We start from the raw sequence: 22,998 nt of genomic DNA, 5'->3' as shown, positions 1-22,998 counted from the left end.
GTCCTGACAGCACGGAACTGCAAACTGCATATTCAAGTCAAATTAGAGGGATTTCCTTGATGCCAGCGGCAGCATGTTCCAAACATCGCCACTGAACCATGTGGTAGCGCTCTGCTTTGCCCAGGTGTGCGCGCCCCCTCCAGCTATTCCAGTGTGGCCCTGCTTTGAAGGGGGTGTTTTTGAGGGATGGGGGGGGGGTGCAGGTGTTTGCAATTATCAGTGTGCTAAGAGGCACAAAGTGTGGATAAGTGCCATCATTTTGAATTTCCATCACACCTTTTTACAGGGGGTCCATGCATCCCTGTTTGATCGAAGCCATGTGTGTGCTCGTGCCTGTGCGTGCGTACATCGTTTGTGCACTTTTTGCGGGGGGTGCTGCGTGAGGACATGCACGGCCAAAGGGCGTGAGCGGGTGAGGTAGGAGGGGGGGGTGTGGTGGCTGTGGAAGGGGGGCAGGGGGGTGCCTGTGGGTGGGGTCACAGAAAGGCCTACCGCACTGGATAACAGTCGGCCTCCTGTTAGCCAGAGCTTCCCCACGTAAACACACACACACACCACACACACACACACACACACACACACACGACGACAGCATTCCCACAGCATTCCAGCTGTGCTTGGGCCAGTGTCGGGCTTCCTGCCCTAAGCTCTATAGGCCACAGCTGGACGTGGGACGTCTGGGAGGCACGTGGTGTGAAACCGGACAACACCCAGCTGCCGAGCCCTCCCGACCACCGCCGCCACCACACCGCCCTTTCCTCTTCTCCTTACATACCCACCCAGCCCGCATACCCCCACTAACATCTTCAGTGGTCTGGTCGCCTCTGGAGAACAGCTTTACGAGCCTCTCCAATTACCCAGTGCAGTGGCCAAGCTGCCGGAGTGACCGCACACATGTCACAACATGACCAGGGGGTTAGCCGCCATGCGTGTCCATTAACTTTTCCCACAGTCCGCGTGCAGGCAGAGAGCGAAAGCAGAGGGAAAAAACTGTGCTTCCTCTTCGACTCCCTAAGTGCTACCATATGGTCCACTCGCTCCCTCTCTCTCCCATGGACAGTCTTGCTCTCTCACCCTCGCTCTCTCCGCCTGTCACCGGGGCTGTCTTTGATTGTAGCCCAGACAAGCGTGAGCTTTATGATTTAAGCCCACGGCTTGCTGTACTGAGCCCTGGACTCATTTTGAAGCCAAACTGTTCTGCTTCCTCTCCTCTCCGCCCCATTCCCTTGTACCCCCCTCCCTGCAGTTGCAGAGGAAGGCTGTTTTCTGGCAGGAAATGAATAGCTCCCAGATGAGCGCAGGAACCTGAGAGGTCGTGAGAAAGAGGCGAACCCCCTACGCAGGCCCGGCCTGCTGCCAGCCGCTGGGGGAATGTGGGAGAGCGTCTCTCTGACACACGCATCAACCTCACTACCCTCCACCACACCGCCTGACTGACTGCCTGCCCGTCTGCCTCGGCACTGGGCCCCGAGCCTGGAAATAGACTGTGTAACCGCCATTGAGTTGGAGAACGGCGCATCCAGACAGGAAGGTAGGAAAGCTGAGGAAGGAGAGAGACTCCGGATCACTGTGGGCAAAGTGGATCCGTGTGTATGTGTGAGCACAATACAGTGGAAAGTTCAAGTAAATCTGCAATTAATGTTTATCCATCGTGACCCTGGCTGGATGTCTGCACAGATAAACATGTACACGTGCACAGTTTCAATCACATGCCTCCCTCCCTCGGTCCCAGAGGCTTACGCTCTCATTCCAGAGCATGCACTCATTTAGACAGGTGTTACATGTCAGAAGGTAAGGGTTTTCCCCCGCGACTCCTGGAGTGTTGGACTAATATTTACTCCTCTCAAGATTGACAGTTAAAGTCAGATATTTTCAGAAGTTGAGCCTTGTTCTTAATATTCATTTTCTGCACCAGGCCGCCGGCTGAACTGAGCTGATTAGCTAATTAAAACCATCATCCAGCCTGAGAAAAGGATCTGTGCGCGTATAAGCTAAATTGGGCTCATCTTCTCTGCCACATTAAGGAAATTAAACATCAATTTTAGATTTCCATTTCAGCCGATATTCTTACAAAAGGTCTTGAATCTGCTCACTATCTACTCCCATTCTGAACCCATGACTGCTTTGGCCTGACGTTGAAGATATCCACGCGTTTAGTTTTGACGACTCTGGTGGTAACAGAATCCAGTATGACACAGATCAGGCTGACCTCACATGCAAGTCACAGGAGTAAAACAAAACAGGCAGAGTGAAGTGCCTCTGCCAGGCCTTAGTTACGCGTCTGGATGCTAGGGGGAAACAGTATGTTCGCTAATCATTGTTAACCAATAATGTTTTACAGTGTAATTTATCATCCATCATGTTAAAGATGGACGTCAATTATTCCAATAATGAGACCAGCAGAGTAGTAGAAAGCAGTCAGCTAGCTGTGTCTGATGAACTCCACTCTACATGCATGTTACCCCCCCAGACTTGCTCTGTCCACTTCTAGCAGCCTGTAAACTTACACGGGCGACCCCCTTTCTTATTTGTCCATTTCCCAGCCCTCCCATCTTTCCCTCCCGTACTCCTTCTTTGTCTCACACACAGAGTTCATGTGGGGCTCCTATGGTAACCTGTGAGCCTCGTAAACAGGACAAGCTGTCTGCATACAAATCCCAACAGTGTGCGTGCCCACTTTCCTTGGCTCACCCTGCATGGCAACAAAAACACCAGCAGAGGCTCCCACCACCAGCCCATTCAAATGTCAAACACCTCGTTTGAAGTCGCGGACTGCTATGTAAATCCACGGTGTTTCTCACCAGCCCAGCCTCTTACTTACTCTCCACAACCACAAAATCTGGTTAAGGTGGTCCTGTGATGCCGGATAATTGTTTCTTTTATAGTTCCCAGTCTTTAGAAGTGATCTTTTACATTCCTATAGCCTGTCCTCCCAGACAGGGTTCGAAAACATGTTGATGGGATGTGGTGGATGGTTTGAGGGCATGGTGACTTGAGGAGAGCAGAACATGGCAACCATACCAGGCTGTCATTTACGAAGTTGGCACGTCCCCGAGTCTGGGCGGCAACAGTGATGACCCCGTCACACAGAGCCTTTGTATGACCTGTCCTCCAGCTACTCTGGATCCCCAAGCCAATCGAATGGGAGGGTTTACCTCCCTTAGAGACCATCACAACAAATAAACAGTCCCCCAAAACAAGTTCCCACCACACTAACGTCCAAACAACTGCCAACGGTGACAGTTTGCTTGGTTTTTGATTCAACACAAAGAAGCACTTCTGAGCCTCCCGCTTTCATCCTTTACAGCCACGTTCAGGGGCGGAGCCCTCAATATTGAAAATAAACAAAAACAGATGAATAAAAACAGGGATAACTTGCTTTTTTAAAGCCTCATAGAGATCAAAACACAGGGTCGTAGTCATGGGAACTATAGATTTATTTCACTTTGCCCGTCACTTATCCCAGTTTTTTTTCTATGAGGTTGGTGATGATTGATTCTAAGTACAGACAGAAATAGGATGAATAACAGGTGATTGATTGAGGGATGTTCTGATTTACAACCAGTAATTTAAATTTGAGTTAATCCTGTATTCTAGTTTGAATATCATATATATTCATCAATATCATATATTCTGGACCGTGAATGTGTTAATCCAGATTAATTCATTTCAATGCAATGAAGACATTCACAGTCCCACTCGTGGTGAGGACCGGCGCTCCATAACCATTTGGCAGCAGCAATTCAATAAATAAACATGGACTAAGCAACATATCGAGGCGCTCGATGGGAAGATTGAGTGCACAACGAGCAGGAAGGAGTTTTCTTTTCGCTAAAGTGTTTCCATCTTAAAGTGTAAATGTGACGCAAACGTTATTATATTAAATGGTAATTCTGCGGTATTAATATAAAATGATCCACAACACCTCAGTGATTATTCTGATTAAAAATATTCTCCCTTGTTGCGCAAATAATCGCAAGTCATAATATTCTATTTAGAGTTAAAACACCATCAGATTATATTCATGCTATTTACAGTGTCTAAAATATTATCTTTCCATCAAAAAACATCCTCGTTTACGGTCTTCCTGCACTGAATAATTCTAGATAAGCCCTTCATTCATTTCCATTATGACTAGCATTAATTCGTTTTTGTTCGTTTTAACTTGTGTTTCAGTCCACCAATATGACAAATGGTTCAGTGGCTTCTGCAGCCGCTAACATGGCTATTCAGGTTTACAGTATTGCCGTGATATTTTCGTGTGCATACGAAACAGTCCATTTTGGATCCCATGTGTGTGGGGGGGAATGTGTGGGTCAGTAAATTAATCCATATTATGCATTTATTCAGCATGCTTGCAGCTGGTTCATTTCCTCCGGCCCTATCATTGCTGTGTGGGTGCCCCTGGAAGTGAGGCCGAGATCAACTAACATGACCGGAGGAGACTTATGAAGTCCAGCGGGAGAGAGAAACTCAACCCTGACACACTCTACTCACATGCTGTTTGGCTGCATGATCTATGAGCTCTGCCCTCGTGTGGATGCTTTTATTTTTTTAACAGCCCCTCTGAGATGAAGGTAAAGAGGAACCACATTTTTTGACCCTTGACTACATCAAACAAGTCTGGATTTCCAGCTTCTCTTCCCCCCAGTGGAGTAAGTTTGATGTCAGTGCTTCAGCACACTGGGTTGTTGTAGTAAAGCCATGATAATGGTGTTAATGATGTAATAGTAACTCAAAGGCCACACACATAAGCCAGTGTGGGCTCTGGTGGACGGAGGTTGATATAGAAACAAAGGGAGTGTGTCTTAGCTCACACATTGGCACAGGATGCGATGATGTCTTCCTCCACAAATGAGGAGTCCTGCTGAGATTGCTGCAAAATGTCAGAGACTTTCAGGCTCTTTCACACACTTTTCACTCAGGCGGATTTCATTATTTTGTCCACATGCATATTAGGATATGTCCTTTGACGTTATGTAGGAGACTTTGGGGAACAAGTTGTTTATTTTTTTAATATTAAAATAACTTGTTTTGATGATAGTGTACTTGATAGTCCCCTTGATACTCATAACTGGCTGCTTTTATTAACAAAGTTCTTTATTATATAAGAACCATCCAGTTGTGCATTTTTTGTTGAGGGCAAATAATGAGTCAATGAATGAAAACAGCTTATTAGCTTAGCTTATTAGCTTATTTAAAATTACTTTTAATGACCCAATCATTTTGGTGCCCTGTGCAATTTAGACCATTGCATAATTTTATGCTTCATGATGGATCATCGATCAATTCTTTACCCCAAGTTGTTCCTGATCAGAAGCATAGGGGGTGCTGTAGAGTATCCCAGTGGTCATCAGGTCAGAGCCAGTCATCCAGTCAGCCTGATATGAAGGGCCTTGAGGCTTTGCAACTGTGATGGCCCGCAGAGAGAATCTGCCTTTGCAACATTTGTGTTTAGTCGCCTTTGTGCCTTGATGGAATAAAAAAATGTTCTGAAGCATTCACTCATAATGTAACAGGTTTGGTCTGCATACATTTAATATTTGTCCTGTTTAATCGTCCAATCCAGTGAAGCTGCAGGGATTTACGTACATATACAGCTCTCCTCTCTTTCACCTGCTCTTCTGCTGTCCCATCATTGTTTCAGTCAGGTGGTTTTACTTGAGCTTTGTGGACTTTACTTTGGTTTCCATTTGTTCCCCCTCATTGCCCTTGTGCGTTCCGCTGCCAAGAAACATTGCATCACTCCGACACTGGGAGACATGAAATGGCATTATCCCACCTCCCTCTGTTCCATCCCTGAGACTGTAGCCTAAATTGTGACGTGGACCAACATTTAATCCTCTTTCCCTCTTTGGAGCCACTGGCTGGAGCTGTGGAGGAGCTGGCTGCAAAGATAGGACCACGAGACGCTGCAGAGACAAAACCAGCCGAGTGTGTGCGAGTGTGTGTAATTGTTAGAGGGCGAGCACAATGACGAGTATGTCCGTGTCACTTAGAGTGTTTGCCGGTGAATTGTGTGTGTTCCATGCCACCCACCTCAAACTTCACCTCTGTGAAGTGTATTCTCACACTCCCACCAGACCCTGTTATCCCCGCTCAAGTTTGCATCACGTTTGAGACAATTGAGTGTGTGTTTTTGTGTGTATCTGCATCCTGGAAGGCTTTTTCGAGGTCTTTAGGAAATAGCTCCAATACGATTATCCCTGATGCTATGGAGCAACCAGAAAGAGTGGGCAGAGAAGAATAGGTGGTGAGTTTCTGAATAGAATATTGAAGAATATTGTTTTCCTCAGTGCTACTAACTGTACATGGCTGCACTGTGTTAGATTCCTCATTTTGGACACAGTAGCGTAATTAACGGGTATCTCAAATCTTGTCTTATCTGGCTGAACTTGACTTCGACCAAAAATGTCCTTTATAGGTTGCTAAATGATGCAATTTATGCAGCAATGAAATGTAAAGATTCTATTAACTTTAAGAGATTGCCTTAAGGTTATTTATCATTATCAAGTAAAATTACATTCCACAGTTCAGCCAACCAAACTATAATTTGTGTGGTATTTCTCATGAGTCATTGATGTCATCCCAAATAAATGATGAAGAGTTGTTAGTTGGTTTCTCTGATGTGTAGAATAGCAGAAAATATCAGACAGTAAATCTGTAATTCTTTCCTAAGAGGGAAAAACAGACAGTAATTGGATTCATATTATCATAAACCACTTGGGCTTGTGATTGACGTGTGATGAAATACAGCTGCCTATTCTTTTAGAATAAACCTCTGCACTTCAGACAGATGTAGACACAACACATTTGCAGACCCACTTTGAATGTCCCACATGCTTACTTCACAGATCCTGTTGCATAGTGCTCTCTCTCTCTCTCTCTCTCTCTCTCTCTTCTCTCTCTCTCTCTCTCTCTCTCTCTCTCCTCTCTCTCTCTCTCTCTCTCTCTCTCTCTGCCCCCGGAGCGATGGCTGCGTACGACCCTCCATAGACGATATCATGGTAATTGACAGTGACTGGAAATATGCAGCATCATTGAGCCTCGGCCCGTGTGACTAACAGGGTTAGGGGCCTCCCCCCCTCGGAGACCGACCCTTCCTCCAAAGCCATCAGTGACATTCAATTTGTGTTAAAGCTCCTTTTGAGGGGCCCCCAGGGGTTCGATTTGATTAACATATTTTATGGCAACCCTTGGATGTAACCAGGGGTTCTTCATGGTTTTGCATTAATAATAGTCAGGAACCATTATGAAAGTCCATGTGTGGACATTGACAGTGGTTCGCCTCTAACGGAACACATATTGCTGATTTGTGCGAGGCCTGTCTGTGATTGTGTTACTTCCTCGATGGCTCCGCCATGCCAGGTTGAGGCTAATCAGAAGTGAATCAGGTAAGCGAGTCTCGGGGCCTCGCTGGGTTGAATTTATTTCATCTATTTCGCCCCGAAAATAATGCAAGGTAGACAATGGGCGCTGTTGGTAAGAGCACTTTTCCCACAGTTCTGTCTGTCAGGAAAATGGACACACACTGACAGGAGGACAAAGCAACAGACAGACACGCACTCAAACCCGACTTCCGAGAGTGTCTACAGTAAGGACATTCCTGCACTCCACACGCCTGGATCATTGTCTCCCCCAGACGTGCAGCAAACAAAAGGCGTCCTCTCTGCCTCCTCCGCCACAGAGCAGTAAAATGTAACCATGTTACCCCATAAATGAGACTCCTGTCCCCTCAGTTTTTATAGCTGGGCGATGGAACCTGTATGTATAAGGAGCTCTTTTCACTCACTCTGGTAAAACCCCCAAAGTCCTTCAATAAATGCTTCTATGACAAGTTTATTTCAATGGGTTGGCACAAAGAATGGCCCCCTCTGTAAATCAGTGCTTTTGTTTAAGCAGAAAACGCAGCCCAGCATCATTCAGCAAGTCTCGTCATAATAATGCGGAAACTGTAAGACCTATAGAAGCCTACAAGATAGCCCATTCTCTCTGTTTCTAATTTCCCTCACACGAAGGCAGATGCACACAATAGGGACCGTATAGGTTCTCCTATATGAGCCAGTGAGGCAGAAACTGTCAAAAGCTTGAGTTTCATCAGGCCGCTGTAATAGTTTAAAAGAATGCAAAGCCCATGACAAAAGTACGGGGGAAATACAGAGAACAGGTGGTCATCGCCGCGTCCCACAGTCAAAATCAGGCAGAGGTTTTAGATTTCAGCGATTGGGGACACCGAGGTTTGTTTTCTCTTTATGTCTGCACAGATGTGTGAAAAGATGCCAGACCTCTAACCCCCTCCTCATGCCTCCCGCCAGCCCTTGGGCCGAAAATGCAGAATCGTGGGTGCAGCAACAAGCATTTTTGGACCATTAACATTCTAAAATAGTTTGTTGCGTAGTGCCTTTTAGACATTAATCCAGCCACCCCAACTATTCCTCTTTGCACCTGAGAGTCTATGTATCTCTGTTCTGTCCAATACATCTTGGTAAGCCTTCGCTGTGAGCAACTACAAAGTGAAAGATGGAAAAGGAACAATTGGGGAGCGAATAAAGAAAGTGAAAATGTGGCACTCGCATACTGATACCTGCACATACAGGCTGAGACGGGCAGATCTACCAGCCACAGAGGCCACGAGGTGTCTAGCTGTCAGTACGTTAATGTGCAAAACCGCACGCTTGTGTGTGTGTGTGTGTGTGTGCGTGGGTGTGTGTTTAAGTTTGTGTTAACTGTAGGAGAATGATGACAGATGAGCAGCAGCAGGCAGACCTTCAGGTGTGCGATAAATTCAAGGTAGAATGGAGAGGATATATATGGGTGTAAGTGAATGTCATGCCCATGCATGTGTGTGTGTGTGTGTGTGTGTGAGAGAGAGAGAGAGAGTTCTGCTTGGGTGAACTTGAAGAATGCCTGTATGTGAATCCTGGCAGGTTAAACAAGGAACTCCTTTCATCATGTAGCAGCTCACTGTCATAAAACCCACCCAAATTTTCCTCCTTCATCTTTCATTGACTTTCCTCTCCAACCCGGTGCCCCTCTCTTATTTACTCCCCCGGTTCCTCCATTATGAACAGGAAACATTTTTAGAAAGAGAATAAATGCTCCCTTTCCAGCGCTTTTCACAGTCTGTCCCATCTTCAAAAACCCTCCCTCCCTCCCTCCCTCCCTCCCTTCCTCCCTCCCTCCCTCCCTCCCTCCCTCCCTCCCTCCCTCCCTTCCTCCTCCCTCCCTTCCTCCCTCCCTCCCTCCCTCCTCCCTCCCTTCCTCCCTCCTCCCTCCCTCCCTCCTTCTCCAGTGTAGCGTGGGAGCTGTCAGTGGCACTTGCTCTGACACACACTCAGGTTCCCGGCAGCCGGCAGGTCCTCGTGCTTTAAAGGGCAGCGGCTAATTAGCCATAATAGCTCCCATTTTGTAGTGGCCTTGCATCATGCCTTTGATGGCATGATTGGGAATGCCCAAAGGGGAATACCAGATAATTTTCTCTGTCTGACTTAGGAAAAGAGATGGGTGTGATAAGAATGGTCTGAGAGTAAAAGTGAAACCGTGTGTGTTGGGGGGAAGTTTTTTTTTTTATATACTTCCTTAACATTAAATATTAAACAGTGCATCATTCCCTCAAGTGCCAATTAAAGAAAATGGGTGGCTTCATTCGTTTACTGTAAGCTGCCATCAGAGGGTCAGCAAAATGCTCCGCCTTTGAATTTTTCTTTTTTTTTTGAGATTTTGTTGTTGAATTTATTTACTGATCTGTAAAGAATTCTGAAAATGTCCCTCACTGTTCTACCTGCCCCCTCTGTTTTCCCATGGATGTGGTTGACTGGTGAACCGTGGGGGGCGGGGGGGCGTGGTCTGGGGGTTTGGACCTACTCAACACACACATGCACACACCCGAACAAAAACAAACACACAAGAATACACACACCACTGGAGCGCTAATGGTGCTTGAAACTCAGCGCAGCATGCTTCTCCCCATGACAAAAGGAGAGAGGGGGTGAAGAAGGGAAGGAAAGGTGGGTAGCATCAGGTCCCCCCCACCCTCCAGCATTTCTAAAATGGGTTTATCTCTGCCAAGAGGGTGTCTCTTTGTATCACCACGCCAGCGACTGAAGAGGGAGAGGATGAAGGCAGCCAAGGTAGGAACACAAGAAGAGGCAGGATAGAGAGGATGGCGGGGGAGGTGAGCCTATCCTGGGACGGGACCACCTGCGTCGTCTCCTTTTTTGCTGGAAGATTATGCGGGTGCACAAAGCAGCACAGGGGAGGAGGGCTGGTGCACCAAGGGGTGGCCAGCGTCGGGAGAGTGAGAAGCGTGGAAAGTGGAGCTGGCATGTGTGCCAGGGGTCTGCCACATACTGTACCAGCAACCCTGAGTAGTCTACAACAGCCCAAAGATGCCACCCCCACCTTCATCATCAGTCTAAACAGTATCTGACATGGGTGTATTTTGCTCATATTTACTACTGTAGCACTGTAATTAGCATTAATATGTGAGGAAATGTAATGATAGTGAATTAAGCAAATTTTCCAGTTCATTGAGTATAATGATGGTAATGCCTTTTTTTTTCTTTCATCAGACTTAATTTTATTAGATTCAAACACAATTACAGGACAGCAGGCACTGACAAAATTGCATTCTAATCAATGTGTACAACAAACTGCTAAATGTAGCATAAATAAAGCTCAAAGGGCTGCGACAGTTTGATGTCAAGCAGATTTGTGGGAATAAAGCCCCTCCGTCACATTCTTTGAGTCTAGTTTTTTTTTAAATATAGAAAAATTAATACAAACTGCAGTTTAGTGTGATTCTTAGCTGTAAGCATTCTAGTGGTTCTACTTAAGAGGAAGGAAATGTGCTTACAAAAGCAGAAAAAAATCAAATATTCCCATGTGGTTTGGGTCCCAATATGTGAAATTGAATATTTTGTACATACTGCATTGATGAACTTGTCTCTACTGACTTCATTTTCTGTTTTTATATGTCAAACCTATGTGTGAGTGGGGGCCTTAAGAGCTGCTGCTGGGCATTTGCTGCATGTGCAGATTTGGGCCATAGGTGGATTTTTATAACCCCGCTGCTGCTGTTGCCTTTGCTCACCATTATTTTGGTTTTTAAAATAAAACAATATTCTGCTTTGTGTGTCTATTTATTGGTTAACACTTTGAAAAGATTATTTATTTTATATTGAGCTGGCCATAGGAGAAAAGAAGTACGTCATTTGCCAAAATGCAAAACAGAAAACTCAGCTGATCAGGCCAATTTCGGGCTGTTCATGGAACAAAGACAAAATTAAGAGGTTTTTAAAAATTGTCTTTTCCGTGGTTAACATAAACAAGGAAACTGCATCGTCAGCAAAAGCTAACAAAAACAAGCTCTTTCCCGCTGTTTTTCCTCCATTTGTTTTTCTACTTCTTTTCTTCCAGAGCTGCAGTTCATCCATCAAGGTTTCCTGGAGGTGATGCATTGTGGAAAAAGCACCACGGTCCTCCCCTTGCTGCTGTCAGAGATGGTCCCACAGCTGTGAGTGGAGGTCCCCAGCATGGATGTTACTATCAATGATTGGTCAGTCTCCTTTGTTTCAGGCACTGTCATTGGTCAAGATTAATAGCTGGTTCTGGTTAATTATTCCACGCCTGGGTATTGGTCTGATGCTGAACCTCAGCTAACCTCAGCTGCTCCATCAATGTACCCTGACTTTATTTGGACCTCGCTCTTCACCACAGTCAGCCATTAAATCTAATAAATGCAGTCTCTCTATTGTCTTTTTGCTGATGCGGGCTATTAGCCAAGTGGTGAGTGCGTCTCGGGCCAGGTCTGGGCCACGCCAGTTGTGACAAAGCTGTTGTGTAAAAGTCTCGGCCCCCCGTCTTGTCGTCCTTTGTGCGTAGCCTCGCTGTAACTTGCAGACTTCAGCAAAATTCTTAGAACAAGGTGAAAAAAAGGGAGCAGAAAGAGGAGGATGACAGAGTAGGACCGACCACAGAGGCAACCTGTGCTTCTCAAGGTCTGCGTGAATGGTTTTTTTTTAAGGTATTCATTGTGATCCCTTTCACCCGCTCTCTGTTCTTCAAAGGGTTGGCAGAGCCTCGGCTTGGCGTGGGTCTGAGCTTGCGTCGTTCCCAGCAAGCGCTCCCAGGGCCACACTGATGTTCTGATCATAACCCCACGGCACCAGCGTTGGGAGAAATGCAGCCGTGGCATCCTGCTGTTCAAAATCCCTTTGTCCCATTGGAAGGTTCCTCAGACGGGATTAAAGTCAGCCACGACCGGGGTCACCCCAGAAGTCCTTCCCTCTCTTTTTTCAGTCTCTGATGCTCTTCATAGAGTTATGTAAACACATTATTATCTATTAACCAATCTAGGACAGTGTGAGAGAGATAGAGAGAGATATTTGCAAGGTAATTGGCAGAGTAAATGATTGCTCTTGACTCACTAGGAGTTTTGAATTTTTATTTTCAGGAAAAAGTACTAGTAATGTCTCTGGGGCATATTTAAAAGTCCAGAGGGTCTGCAGTCATTTAACATTTATCCTGAAACCCAGATTCAACAATTAACTTGTGGATCTAGGAGGTCTGTGAATTCCCTCTGCACATTTTTATTTGTATGCTTTAGCTGATAGCAGTAAGATAATTTACCATAATAATGCCAGGTTAATGCCGATTTCATGTCAAAATATTCCCATTTTCATTTTTATCTCTTCTAATAAAACCAATTTCCAGATGTCCGATTTGTCTGTAAATAAAGACGGATTCCTATGGCTTGAATAAGGTCAGGCCTTCCCATGGTTGAGATATTATTGAATATGTCATCTAAATCGTACATAACTTCTCTGTAGCTTGCCCTACTTTTCCAGCACTGACACACGCGCAGGAGTCGTCCCGTGTGATGTTCTCTCCCCAGCACGCTCCCTCGTCTCTGAGCCGCGCAGACCTCCAGCCTTCTTGTAATAAATGTTCAGTGCCCTAATCGATTTGCAATGCTTGGGGAGCATCTCTCTTGGTTTAGCAGATAAAAAGATGAGACAGAACCCAGAGGAGCAGAGGGTTCCCTGTGAATGTGGCGAGAGCGCGCGGCAAAGAAGAGGGACCTTTGGCGGGGGGTCTATTAGAGAAAAGACTTCCCGTTGCGTAAATAGTATTCATGGAAGACAGAGTGGTCATGGAGGATTGACGGGAGTCTTCTTCTCTGAGAAGATGGAGCTGACTCATTCTCCGCCGGGCTTTTCTTCCCGATGTGGCTCGCCAAGGGGCTCCTTTGTGCTGGAGCAGCAGGTAGCAGTGGAGTGGCAGGTCAACTCTCGGGCCAGCGTGGATACCCTTTTCTCCCAATGACCCCCAGCTGAGTGTTTCTCTCCAGTGAACGTAAGAGACTGTGCATGTTTGTCTGACGTTCCAGACAGGAATTCACGGTAAATGACGGATTAAAAGCTGTTTTAAAGCACACCATTAACTTTATAAACGTACATTCTTAGGCACTAAAATCCTCTCTCTCTTTTTTTGGTAGATTTGATGTGAACTTTAGGACCTGCCTGTTGAGTTTTGCTGCCGACAGACCAAAAACCAGAGTTGTTGGCGGCAACATCTACCGTACATGTAAAAAGAGGCAAGGAATATCCTGATTTCACTTTCTTTCCCAACGCATCTATGAGTTTTCATACGTTGTGATGCTTTTCTTTTAAAAGTCCCGGCCTGTTTGCTCTCTCTCCCCATGGTAACTTGAACAGTTTTCTCCGTGGGTGGTTCACTCAGCTGCAGGGCTGCAGAATGCAGTTGCCCACATATCCCGCAGTCTAATCGAATAACCGCCCCAGCGTGGCGCCCAGCGTGAGTAGCGTCCCCACGGGGAGGCTTGACCGCCGGCTGCAGGTACCTTTCATAGCTGTGTGGCAGGCCGGCTCCTTTCGCCTGCATCCTGCTGCTAGAAATTTGTCGGCCCCCACTGTGTTTCTTTCTGGGAGTGTCAGCTGCGGGGCCCCTGATGGGAGATTTGTTGATATGATAACTCGATTAGACTACAGGATGGATGACATGGTGGCAGAGAGCCAGTCAGAAGCACCAGGGGAGGTGCTGACTCCTCTCCTTAACCTCTCCTCAGGAGTCCAGTGTTCAGCACCTGCCTTCTGCTAATCAGACACAGCTCAGGACAGTGGGCAGAGAAAAGACTTGAGGTCAAGTCTTGTTTGCAATGCGCAGACCCCATTTGGTCTGCCGTGATCTCAGCACCCCTTAAGGGAAGGAGCATCTCAAAACAGCTGAGACATATCACCGATTTTTTTTTTGCACCTCCAAAGTATCAACAATGACAACAACAAAAGCATACTGTAAAGGTTTCTATATAGGTGTATTATGTAAGCGCTAGGTGTCGTCTGGGAGCAGCCTATGTGATTTTGTTACTGCAGGCAGACGTCCACAGTAATTTGCTGTGATATTAGCACTTTCATTCTTCATTCATGACTACTTTACAGGTTTTGTACTCTTGTTCTGTCATTTTTCTGCACCGCCATATTTCACAGGTGAAATCAGAGGGTTTAAAATCCTCCAGGGCTTCATTAGCTGGCGTTGCAGGGCCAGTAAACCTTTCCTCACAGGTTTTCACCACCGTAAGGAGAGCCAAAACTTCTTCCTGATGCACAATACCTTCTCTGTATTTCCTCCAGGTTATTTGCCGTGTGATGCACTGGGGCCAGTCAAGTCAATTAAGTTCACATCTCCACTTTGGCCAAACAAGGGATTGTGGTGATATGAGGAGCGCTAAAGACCAACCGGAGCCTCCCCTTCCCAGCCCAGGCTTTGAGGAGCAGCAAAAAGGACACCAAACAAAGGGCGGCCCCTCTGTGTCTCAATGACTCCGCTCTTTGTTGCCTTCTTAGGCCTCATAAAGGAAGAGGGACGCTCTTGTTTGCCCAGGAGGTGGTTTAATGGCCCCTGGAAGAACAATGGCGCCACATTCAAGCCATCCAGAGGAGCTCATTATATGGGGCTGTCCCAAAGTGCAGGGTCCCTGGACATTCCCACTGAAGCGGTACTGAATGGTGGCAATGGGCGGGTCGGGCTTGGGAGGGCATACAGGGGAGAATAGAGACCATTGAGGTGACAAGCAGGTTCCATCTGCCCTGTGCCTCCTCACCTTGCATCACGACAGCTAGGGGCCTCTCCACGCACAAAGGGCAAATTTAGTGTGTCGGGGTTGCTTAAAACGCTCACTTTAGAAAAGACCATTGAGGGAAATATCAACACTGTAGACAACGCAATGGTGCATTCAGCCTCTCCTGCCCCCTTCCCATTGACCAAGTTCCTTTTCCTTTCAGTCCTTTTCTCTTTTTGGTCCCATTCAAGTCCCACTTCTCTCATCTCTAAAACTCCTCAACCTTGGCCATTTTTCCCATACCTTGCAAAGGGGCGGATGACAAGAATTAGGTTAGTTCTGGCCCAACCCAAAGGTTTTGTCCTCTCTGAGCTATGGCAGGTAACTGTGGCCATGACAAGATGGATCATCAATCATCTGCCAATCGTCTCTGGCGATATGATGCTTGGCATCAGGAAATCGGCTCACAGATTTTTGGACCAAGGCATTCAGAACTAATTTAGTGAATCTTTCAATCTCCCAGTAAAGTTCTGAATTCAGTATCAAGAGGATTACAACTTATTTCCAACTTGCCATAAACATTTGCATGTAATATGTAGTTATATGCAGCTCTTTTGCAATGTAGAATGCAACATCCTATATAGTTTTAAAATGTTTACATTCACGCAAGATTTCAATTCTGATCTCTACAAGATCTACATTTCTACACAGTTCTTATAAGTTATGCTCTGAAGGCGAAGATAAATAACAACTTGCTTGCTTTCATATGTTAGATCTAAATCATTTTCCAGTTTTTTTGTTTTTTTGTTGCCATTTCTTGATTTAATAAAAATAACCCTTGGAAGGGAGATGTTTAAGACAGGAAAGATCAGGAAACAATTTATCTTTACACACAATATACACACCAATTTGCAATCTTCCATAACCCAGTGATACATTTAGCTCCTACAGAATGTATAAACACTCATTTTTAATGTCAAGTAGTCTCTCGTTGAATTTTTTTTTACTGCTAGTTAGAAATATTCCCATGACACTTCACACCATCCAGATGCTTAACAAGAAAGTTTCTCTTCTTTCTTTTACACAATCTAAGGATGGAAACTGCTGAATTTTAGTTGCACATCTTGATTTTTTTTGCTGCTATTGTATTGAAAATGATAGTGAACTCAAAGAAAATCAGTTTGCTATGTTCTCCCTCCAAATATGTGCTGAAAACATTTAGCTGTAATAGCTTGACAGGGATTTTCTTATATGCTAAACATAGTTCGTTTTTCTCCGTTCATATTTCGTCAACAACTTGCTGCTGTGAACTTGAGCACATTATCTTAACTCTGATCAGAGATGACACATCTGTTCGGCTTCCAGACAACTGAAGTCCATTCAGCATAGACTTTATTTCATGGGCCTTTATGGATGAAAACGATGATTAAGTGCACTGAAATAATTTCTCAAGACCCGTCAGGTTAAGGCCATGGGAAAAGCTACAGCAAAGAAATCGTCACAATCGCCTATGTCGAAGAGCATCTTCACAGACCTTAGAAACAGTCGATCTTTGCTGCCTGTCTGAGGGACAAGGCCTTCATGGTCGCCACACCACTTGTAGCCTTATAGTTAGCAAGATCACGTCCCCTAGACACCCCACTGTGCAGCTAGCAGTTAGCCTGGAGCTCCCACTGGGCAAACTCAGCAGGGGCCGTGGGCGGCGGGCAGGATCCCCAGGGGCCAAATTGCACCCATGTTGCGCCAGGCTTTTGTAAGTCTTTATGCGTGTGTGTGTGTGTGTGTGTGTGTGTGTGTGTGTGTGTGTGTGTGTGTGTGTGTGTGTGTGTGTGTGAAGCCTACACATGTATATATCTTGCGATTGGTGTGTGTGTATTTGCACTTGCATTTTCCTATTTGGTCCAATGAATCTGAATGGGAAAAAGGTTTTCCACCAGATGCCATGGCTCCCAGAAGTCTTAGCGGGGTGCCAGCAAAGTCCCGCTGTGCTGCCACAGTAGGAACATAAAGTTCGCTGCAGGAGAAGGCCTGCAGCCTTAATGACACATCAGTCTTCCTCTAGCCTGGCCTGACATGCCCAAGTGTCTTGTTCATGGTGGCATATCCATAGTCGAAGAATGCATATGGCAGGGGTGCTTTATCAAGCCCTGTGGGAACCTGCATTCACTCCCAGCAGTGGAGAGCATTTAAGCACTGTTCTGCGCTGTTGGTGCAGTTTACTCGCTTGGCAGGAGGTTGTGATCTTATTCCCCTACAGGTTTCTCAACTGTGCATGCAATTGGGTAATTAGTCATTTGTGTGATCTAGTTCTCAATTACTGGAAAGAGAGGTACACAGAATGTGAAAATGTTATACAAATGTTGTATGTGTCATACTTGTGCTGTATTGAACAGAGTATATTTTAATGTTAACTTTTGGGAAAAAAAAATACAGAAGACAGGCGAAGGTGAAATGGCCTGGAGTAGTGCTGTTGAGGGAAAAGGCCAATGCAGGGTATCAGGTGTCTTTGAAATCGCCTACGAAGGAAACACAACTGAGAACACGCTTGTTTTTAGGTTTTTGAGCAATGATTCCAGCAAGACTTTGCTTCCTTCCTAAAAGACGGTGTCAAAGGTCACTCTGTTCCACCTCCCTTGCACACATCTCCCCGATTTTGCTTTCAACATCTCTATCACTGGGAGCTATCTGCTACTGTAGATTATATAATGGCAAGTATTTTATTGCTGGTGAAAAAGGGAAAAACAACACATCAGAAAATAGAGCAAACGGAGATGGAGGAGCTGAAGGAAACGCGTGGAATAAAGAGAGAAGGGCTCATGTGTGGCCATGAATGACTCCGGAGGTTGTTTTTGCATGAAAGACAGCGTTTCACTCACTCTGTCTCTGTCTTTGTCTCTACTCCCTTCAGTCCCTCGCTTGCTGCGTGCAGAGCGAGTGGTTCTTCACTTGCCTCCAGCCAGGAGGTAAAACTGAACTGCAGAGCCAGGCTGCCAAATGATGAAAGACTCAGGCATCCAGGGATGCTCTGAGCCAGGACCGAGAGCTCAGAGCGAGAGAAAATGCTCGCTTTTCAACTTAACGTTTTCTTTCCTGCATTTTTTTTTTATTTTTTTTTTGGTGTCAGTTTTTCCAGCATCAGGGTGAACGTTTTTTTTTTTAATCTTCGTATACAAGTACTTGCACCCCAGCCTTGGAGCGAGAGCTCCTCGTGGGAGACGGGTGGATGGAGTGAGGAGGAGGATTGCAAAAGAATGGCCAGAGACAATATGTTTGTGTATGTGTGTCCGAGAGAAGGGGGGGCATTCTCCATAATAAAATGAACAGAATTTCTTTCCTATAGTACACTATACAGTGTATTCTTCAAGAATACATGGGCTTTATATTTCTACATTTGCTAAGGATAATTTTCATTGCTTTAAAGGTTTTTAATGTTTTTTTCATCACTCAGGTAGATGCTGAGAGAGAATTAACTGAGATAGAGCACTGAGCTCATGCAGGAATTCTTCACGAGCGCTTCAGAGATGCACTGAAAGTGTGCATATGTCTTTAAACTTTATAGGTTCTGACACAGCCTTCTTCTCTCCGCTCTCTTCCATTTGCTGCGAGACACTGAGCGGCCCAACAGATCCCACCACAAACAGAAGAATACTGTGATTCTGTGGTCAGGCTGCAAACACCCTGCCAAGTTTCTTCTTCCTGGCCTTAATCCTCCCTTAAACAGAGGGGAAATGTGATGCAAGGTGTCGGCAACACCATCAAGATTGTATTTTTTTTTTCCTGTCTTTACAGTAAAGCTACTTTGCAGTTCCAAGCAGGGGTGTAATCCTCCATATTACACCATTCTTTCTATTCATCACATTTTGTTCTTTCCCCTTTGGAAGGGGAGGTGAGGAAACCGTTGGAAAGGCTTGGCCATATTTGCTCGCAGCACAAAAGCAATTGTCAGAGGGGACTGACTGCATGTCTGCAATCACACACACACATACACACACATGCACTAAATGTAGATATCAAGTATGCTTTTCTCCAGCTCGCCACTGTATTTTGCATTACCTTAACCCATCTACAGCCTTCCTTTATGTGTGCAAGCATGATTGGGTGCAACTCCATGTGCTTGGGGAGTCTGATGTGTGTAAAAAGGGGGGAAAGCGCAGAGCAGTGGCCAGATTGCAAATCCAAATCAGTCTCATATGTGGAGGATGGCGTGGGGGGTGGGGGTTAGGTCATTCAGGATGGGGGGCAGACTAACGCAGCCTCTTTATGTTCTAGAACAGAGCTTAAATTGGAGCCATGCTGCAGGGGATTAAACACACACGCACAAAAAAATAAGTTTAAAAAATCCAATCTGACATTCAATCTAGTTTAGCGATTATTTCTTTCTAACTTTTTAACCCTTTTTACATAAAGTATGGTCTCTGAAGGAGATCTTAAGACTTTGACCAGGTGTCTCCTCAAATCATTTAGCTGAGTTAGCTGATGCTGGATGATTATACATCATAGATTCCTGCATATCTGTGCATCTCCACAGGACCCCCAAGTACATGAAAATGTATTCAAATCTGGGTGATGATGTATGGGGGAGTGAAACAGATGTGGGATCCATGGCCATTTTGGTCCTTCAGTTTTTGAAAGTTTCGCTTTGGTTTGGTTTGGTTTTTCTGAATTTGTTTTTTTACGGAGTGTTCGTCCTTCAGCTTGACGGTTATTCATTCATAGACTGGGCTTGTTTGGAGACGCCAACTCAAAGTTTCTCAGAAATCCATTCAAAAGAGTCTGGAATTTGTTGTTCCTCCAGTTCTTGCAGCTTCTCTTCTTTTGGTCCAAATGATCAAAGCTCTGTCAAACTGACATTTGTAGAAAGGTTTAAAAAAAACAAGTTTTGAAGCCGCACGCTGAATTAAACATGGCGGGTGAACAGAAGTGTGGAGTGCCGCTTGTGTGTTCCACCCATCAGCCTTCTTGAGCACACAGCCCTGCTCTTCAAGAATTTTGGGCAATCTGAAAAGTCCTTCCTACCAACTGCTTTTTACTGGGAAGGTTTGGAGTTGGGAAAAGGTTTTTTTCTCACCTCACATGAAGTAGAGATATAAAATAATAAAAGTTGCTGCATTAGAAAGTGGAATAGTGATGCTAATTTGGTCGCCTCACACCCAAATGTCTGGTCGTCCAACAGTATGATACCTTTAATCCAGCATCAACCCAGACTAGCACAAGCTCATAGCAGGGTAAATCTCACTGGTTATTTTTATTCATCAGGCTTGTTCGTGGAGTGGAGACTATGGAGTCAGCACGATTAGAAAGCAAGAGTGGAGATGTTTGTGTTCATGCAAACAGCTCCTCCACAAAGAAGCCAGGAAGGCTATGTGAATGGGGCTACTGTATGACACGAGGATAACGTTGGAAACAAGACAACACAACAAAGTGAGTATATGTCACATGATGTTTTTCCATGTCTCTCCAGAGTTAACAAAAACATCCCACAAATTGATGTATCGTTTCCAGTGGGTGAGGTCTTGGTGTTTGATGGAGTGTAGGGACTTTAGTAGTGGTGTATCAAATGTGTTCATGGGATTGGGAAACAGGCAGCCTGCCAGTCAGTGGAGGCCAAGAAGGATCAGCAGAGTCCATGTGTGGCGGATGTTTTCCACAAGCCGAGCAGCCAGCTTGGCCACAGCTGTCCAAACCGCAGGCCCTGGGAGAAGATGAGGAGGAGAAGGGAGGGTTAGAGAAAGAGGAAAGAGGCTTGGGGGAAGCAGCGGGGAGAGCGGTGAGCTTGGCAAAGGTCAGACAGGCTGAGGCAGTCAGGAGTGTGGGAACTGTCCGGGAAAGCATGTGCGAAATGCTCTGAAACTGGATATCATCTTACAGCCAGACCGCCTGAGGGAGAGGGCTGTGTGTCTGCATGTGTAAATGTGTGTGTGCGTGTGTGTGGGGGGGTGCGTGTGTGTGTGTATGTGCGGGTGCATGCCTCTATGGATGGTAATATGTGCTAATTCAGGAGGCTACTGCTGGAGAAAGAGAGAGAGAGAGAGAAGGAGCATCCATGCTGCTCACAAGGGTTGTCTATATATATAAAACACATGTGTTATGATGATTTGATGTCAGAGATACAATATCTTAACTGCAAGAAATTAGCCTGTTGGGCCATTAGTGCTCTGCTGGCTTGGAGCTTGTCTTTAATATATGTCTTGCGCTCTTAAACTAAGGGGATTTCCGTGGCGAGGTCCGGCGAGCTCTTCAAAACTGAAGTCAGTCCTCAAGTTTTGGGGGAAATTAACTTCCTAATGATGTTTGTGCGCAGCTGAGATGCATTGCTGGTTTTAATGAAATACAGACATCCCTGGTTGAACTCTGGTTGCTCTCAAAGGCTCAAAGATGGGGATGTGAAGAACACACAAATACTGCCTGAGTGCGGTTGTCTGCTTTGGCTGAGCGGCAGGCTCACACATCCAGCAGGTGAGATGAAGTCAGATCCTGCTATGTAGGTGCCTCAACATGCAATCCTGACGTTATACCCCATACGGTCCCCCTGAACACACAGATCGACCTCCTGCCACATGCACCGGATCTTCTGTCTCAGTAAAACTCAAAACCAGTCAAACAAACCCACACCTCAGCTGGACGGAGTTCACACACCACCTCAACTTGTGTGTGTGTGTCATAACAGTAAGTGTGTGTACATATACATATAACTCCCACCTTTGTCTGCTCCTCCTGCTCCCATCTTTCACGGGGCCAGGCCTTTGAAGAAGCCTAATCCGGGTTATTTGCTTTCCCATGCTTGTGTCACGTCCCGCACTGAATTGACTGTGGAAAATGCATTCTAGTCTGCCGGCCGCTCCCTCTGTCCCTGATTTATCCGAATAGGATGTGGTCGATGGGCGTTTATAAAACTGGCTGAATGGAGGGCAAATATGATCTCACCGCCACTCTTTTTATCCACAACGCAACACTCTCACTGTTGCTCACAGACCTTTATGTAACCTGACATCCATTCATGCTTGTCGCATTGAGCCAGGCTCATTGAGAGGTCCCCAAAGAGTGCCGTGTTCACAATAGGCCCCAGTTCATTACAGTTAATAACAGTGGCAGACGCTGCATTGTTTCCCCAACGCAAGTTGATTTAGCACACTTAAAGGGGTAATTGTTTTAGGCCCAGCGGAGCTTCCTCCCCAGGTAAGTGGTTGAAAGCGGATCCTGCTGCATGATTGCAGACGTGTTACCCCCCCCCCCCACCATGGAGGTGGAAGGCACAAAGAAGGGATCGTAGAGTTTGAGATAAAAAGAGAAAGTTGCGTGTTGACAAGTGTGTATGTGGGGAAAGTCACACACGTGCAATTAAATTGACTCAACTTCTGATGCGACATAGCTGATTTGGTTCATTTGCATATGCCAATCATATCTGCACGGCGCATTCATGCATGTGTTTCTGTTTTTCTCAGGATATTCCTCATACTCCAAATCCAGTCATCACCCTCCCACAGTCACGCAATTGCTGTGGCGGCCTGCCAAAGCTTCTGTGGCCTGCACCGAGCTGCACAGTGTTTTCCGTTCCCAGAGGCCCTCGGTTCTCTCGCCTGGCCTCAGCACACCGTGTTTATGTCCTGTGTAATTGCAGACCTCAGTCTGAGCAGGAGGCCAGCGTCTGTCAAAATAGGCTCGTGTTCCCTTCAAGCAAGGCCTGAACCACATCATCTCCAGCAGTCAGACCACATTTCCCACCATCCACTACCTGACGGGCTGAGAGGAACCCAGGCCTGTTGACAGAATCAAGGGTTAAAAAAAGTGTTCCATTATGACCCTTGCAATTACCTTTTATGTTTACCAAAAGCCGCTGTTTAACACACACGCACGAGCACATAAACGGTACATGCTCAAATATCCAAACACATTATTTCTCATTCGCAGCCCCTAAAGCA

The 22,998-nt window shown here is 45.8% G+C and overlaps 1 long non-coding RNA gene across 4 annotated transcripts; it reads left to right on the top strand.

Annotated features, from left to right (window-relative positions):
• Nucleotides 1-1,170: 1,170 nt before the first annotated feature.
• On the top strand, nucleotides 1,171-19,066 carry LOC130529267 (uncharacterized). Of its 4 annotated transcripts, none has more exons than XR_008951529.1 (4): nucleotides 1,171-1,531; nucleotides 11,419-11,557; nucleotides 12,069-13,860; nucleotides 14,652-19,066. It is a non-coding gene; the product is annotated as an uncharacterized LOC130529267 (long non-coding RNA). The 4 variants fall into 4 exon arrangements; XR_008951531.1 differs by lacking the exon at nucleotides 1,171-1,531 and adding an exon at nucleotides 5,132-6,253; XR_008951528.1 differs by lacking the exon at nucleotides 1,171-1,531 and adding an exon at nucleotides 9,914-10,007.
• Nucleotides 19,067-22,998: the final 3,932 nt, after the last annotated feature.

This window comes from Takifugu flavidus, chromosome 7, assembly GCF_003711565.1.
Source record: "Takifugu flavidus isolate HTHZ2018 chromosome 7, ASM371156v2, whole genome shotgun sequence".
NCBI lineage: Eukaryota > Metazoa > Chordata > Actinopteri > Tetraodontiformes > Tetraodontidae > Takifugu > Takifugu flavidus.
The sequence above is the reverse complement of the archived record's forward strand: the minus strand, read 5'-3'. Positions and strand labels throughout refer to the sequence as shown.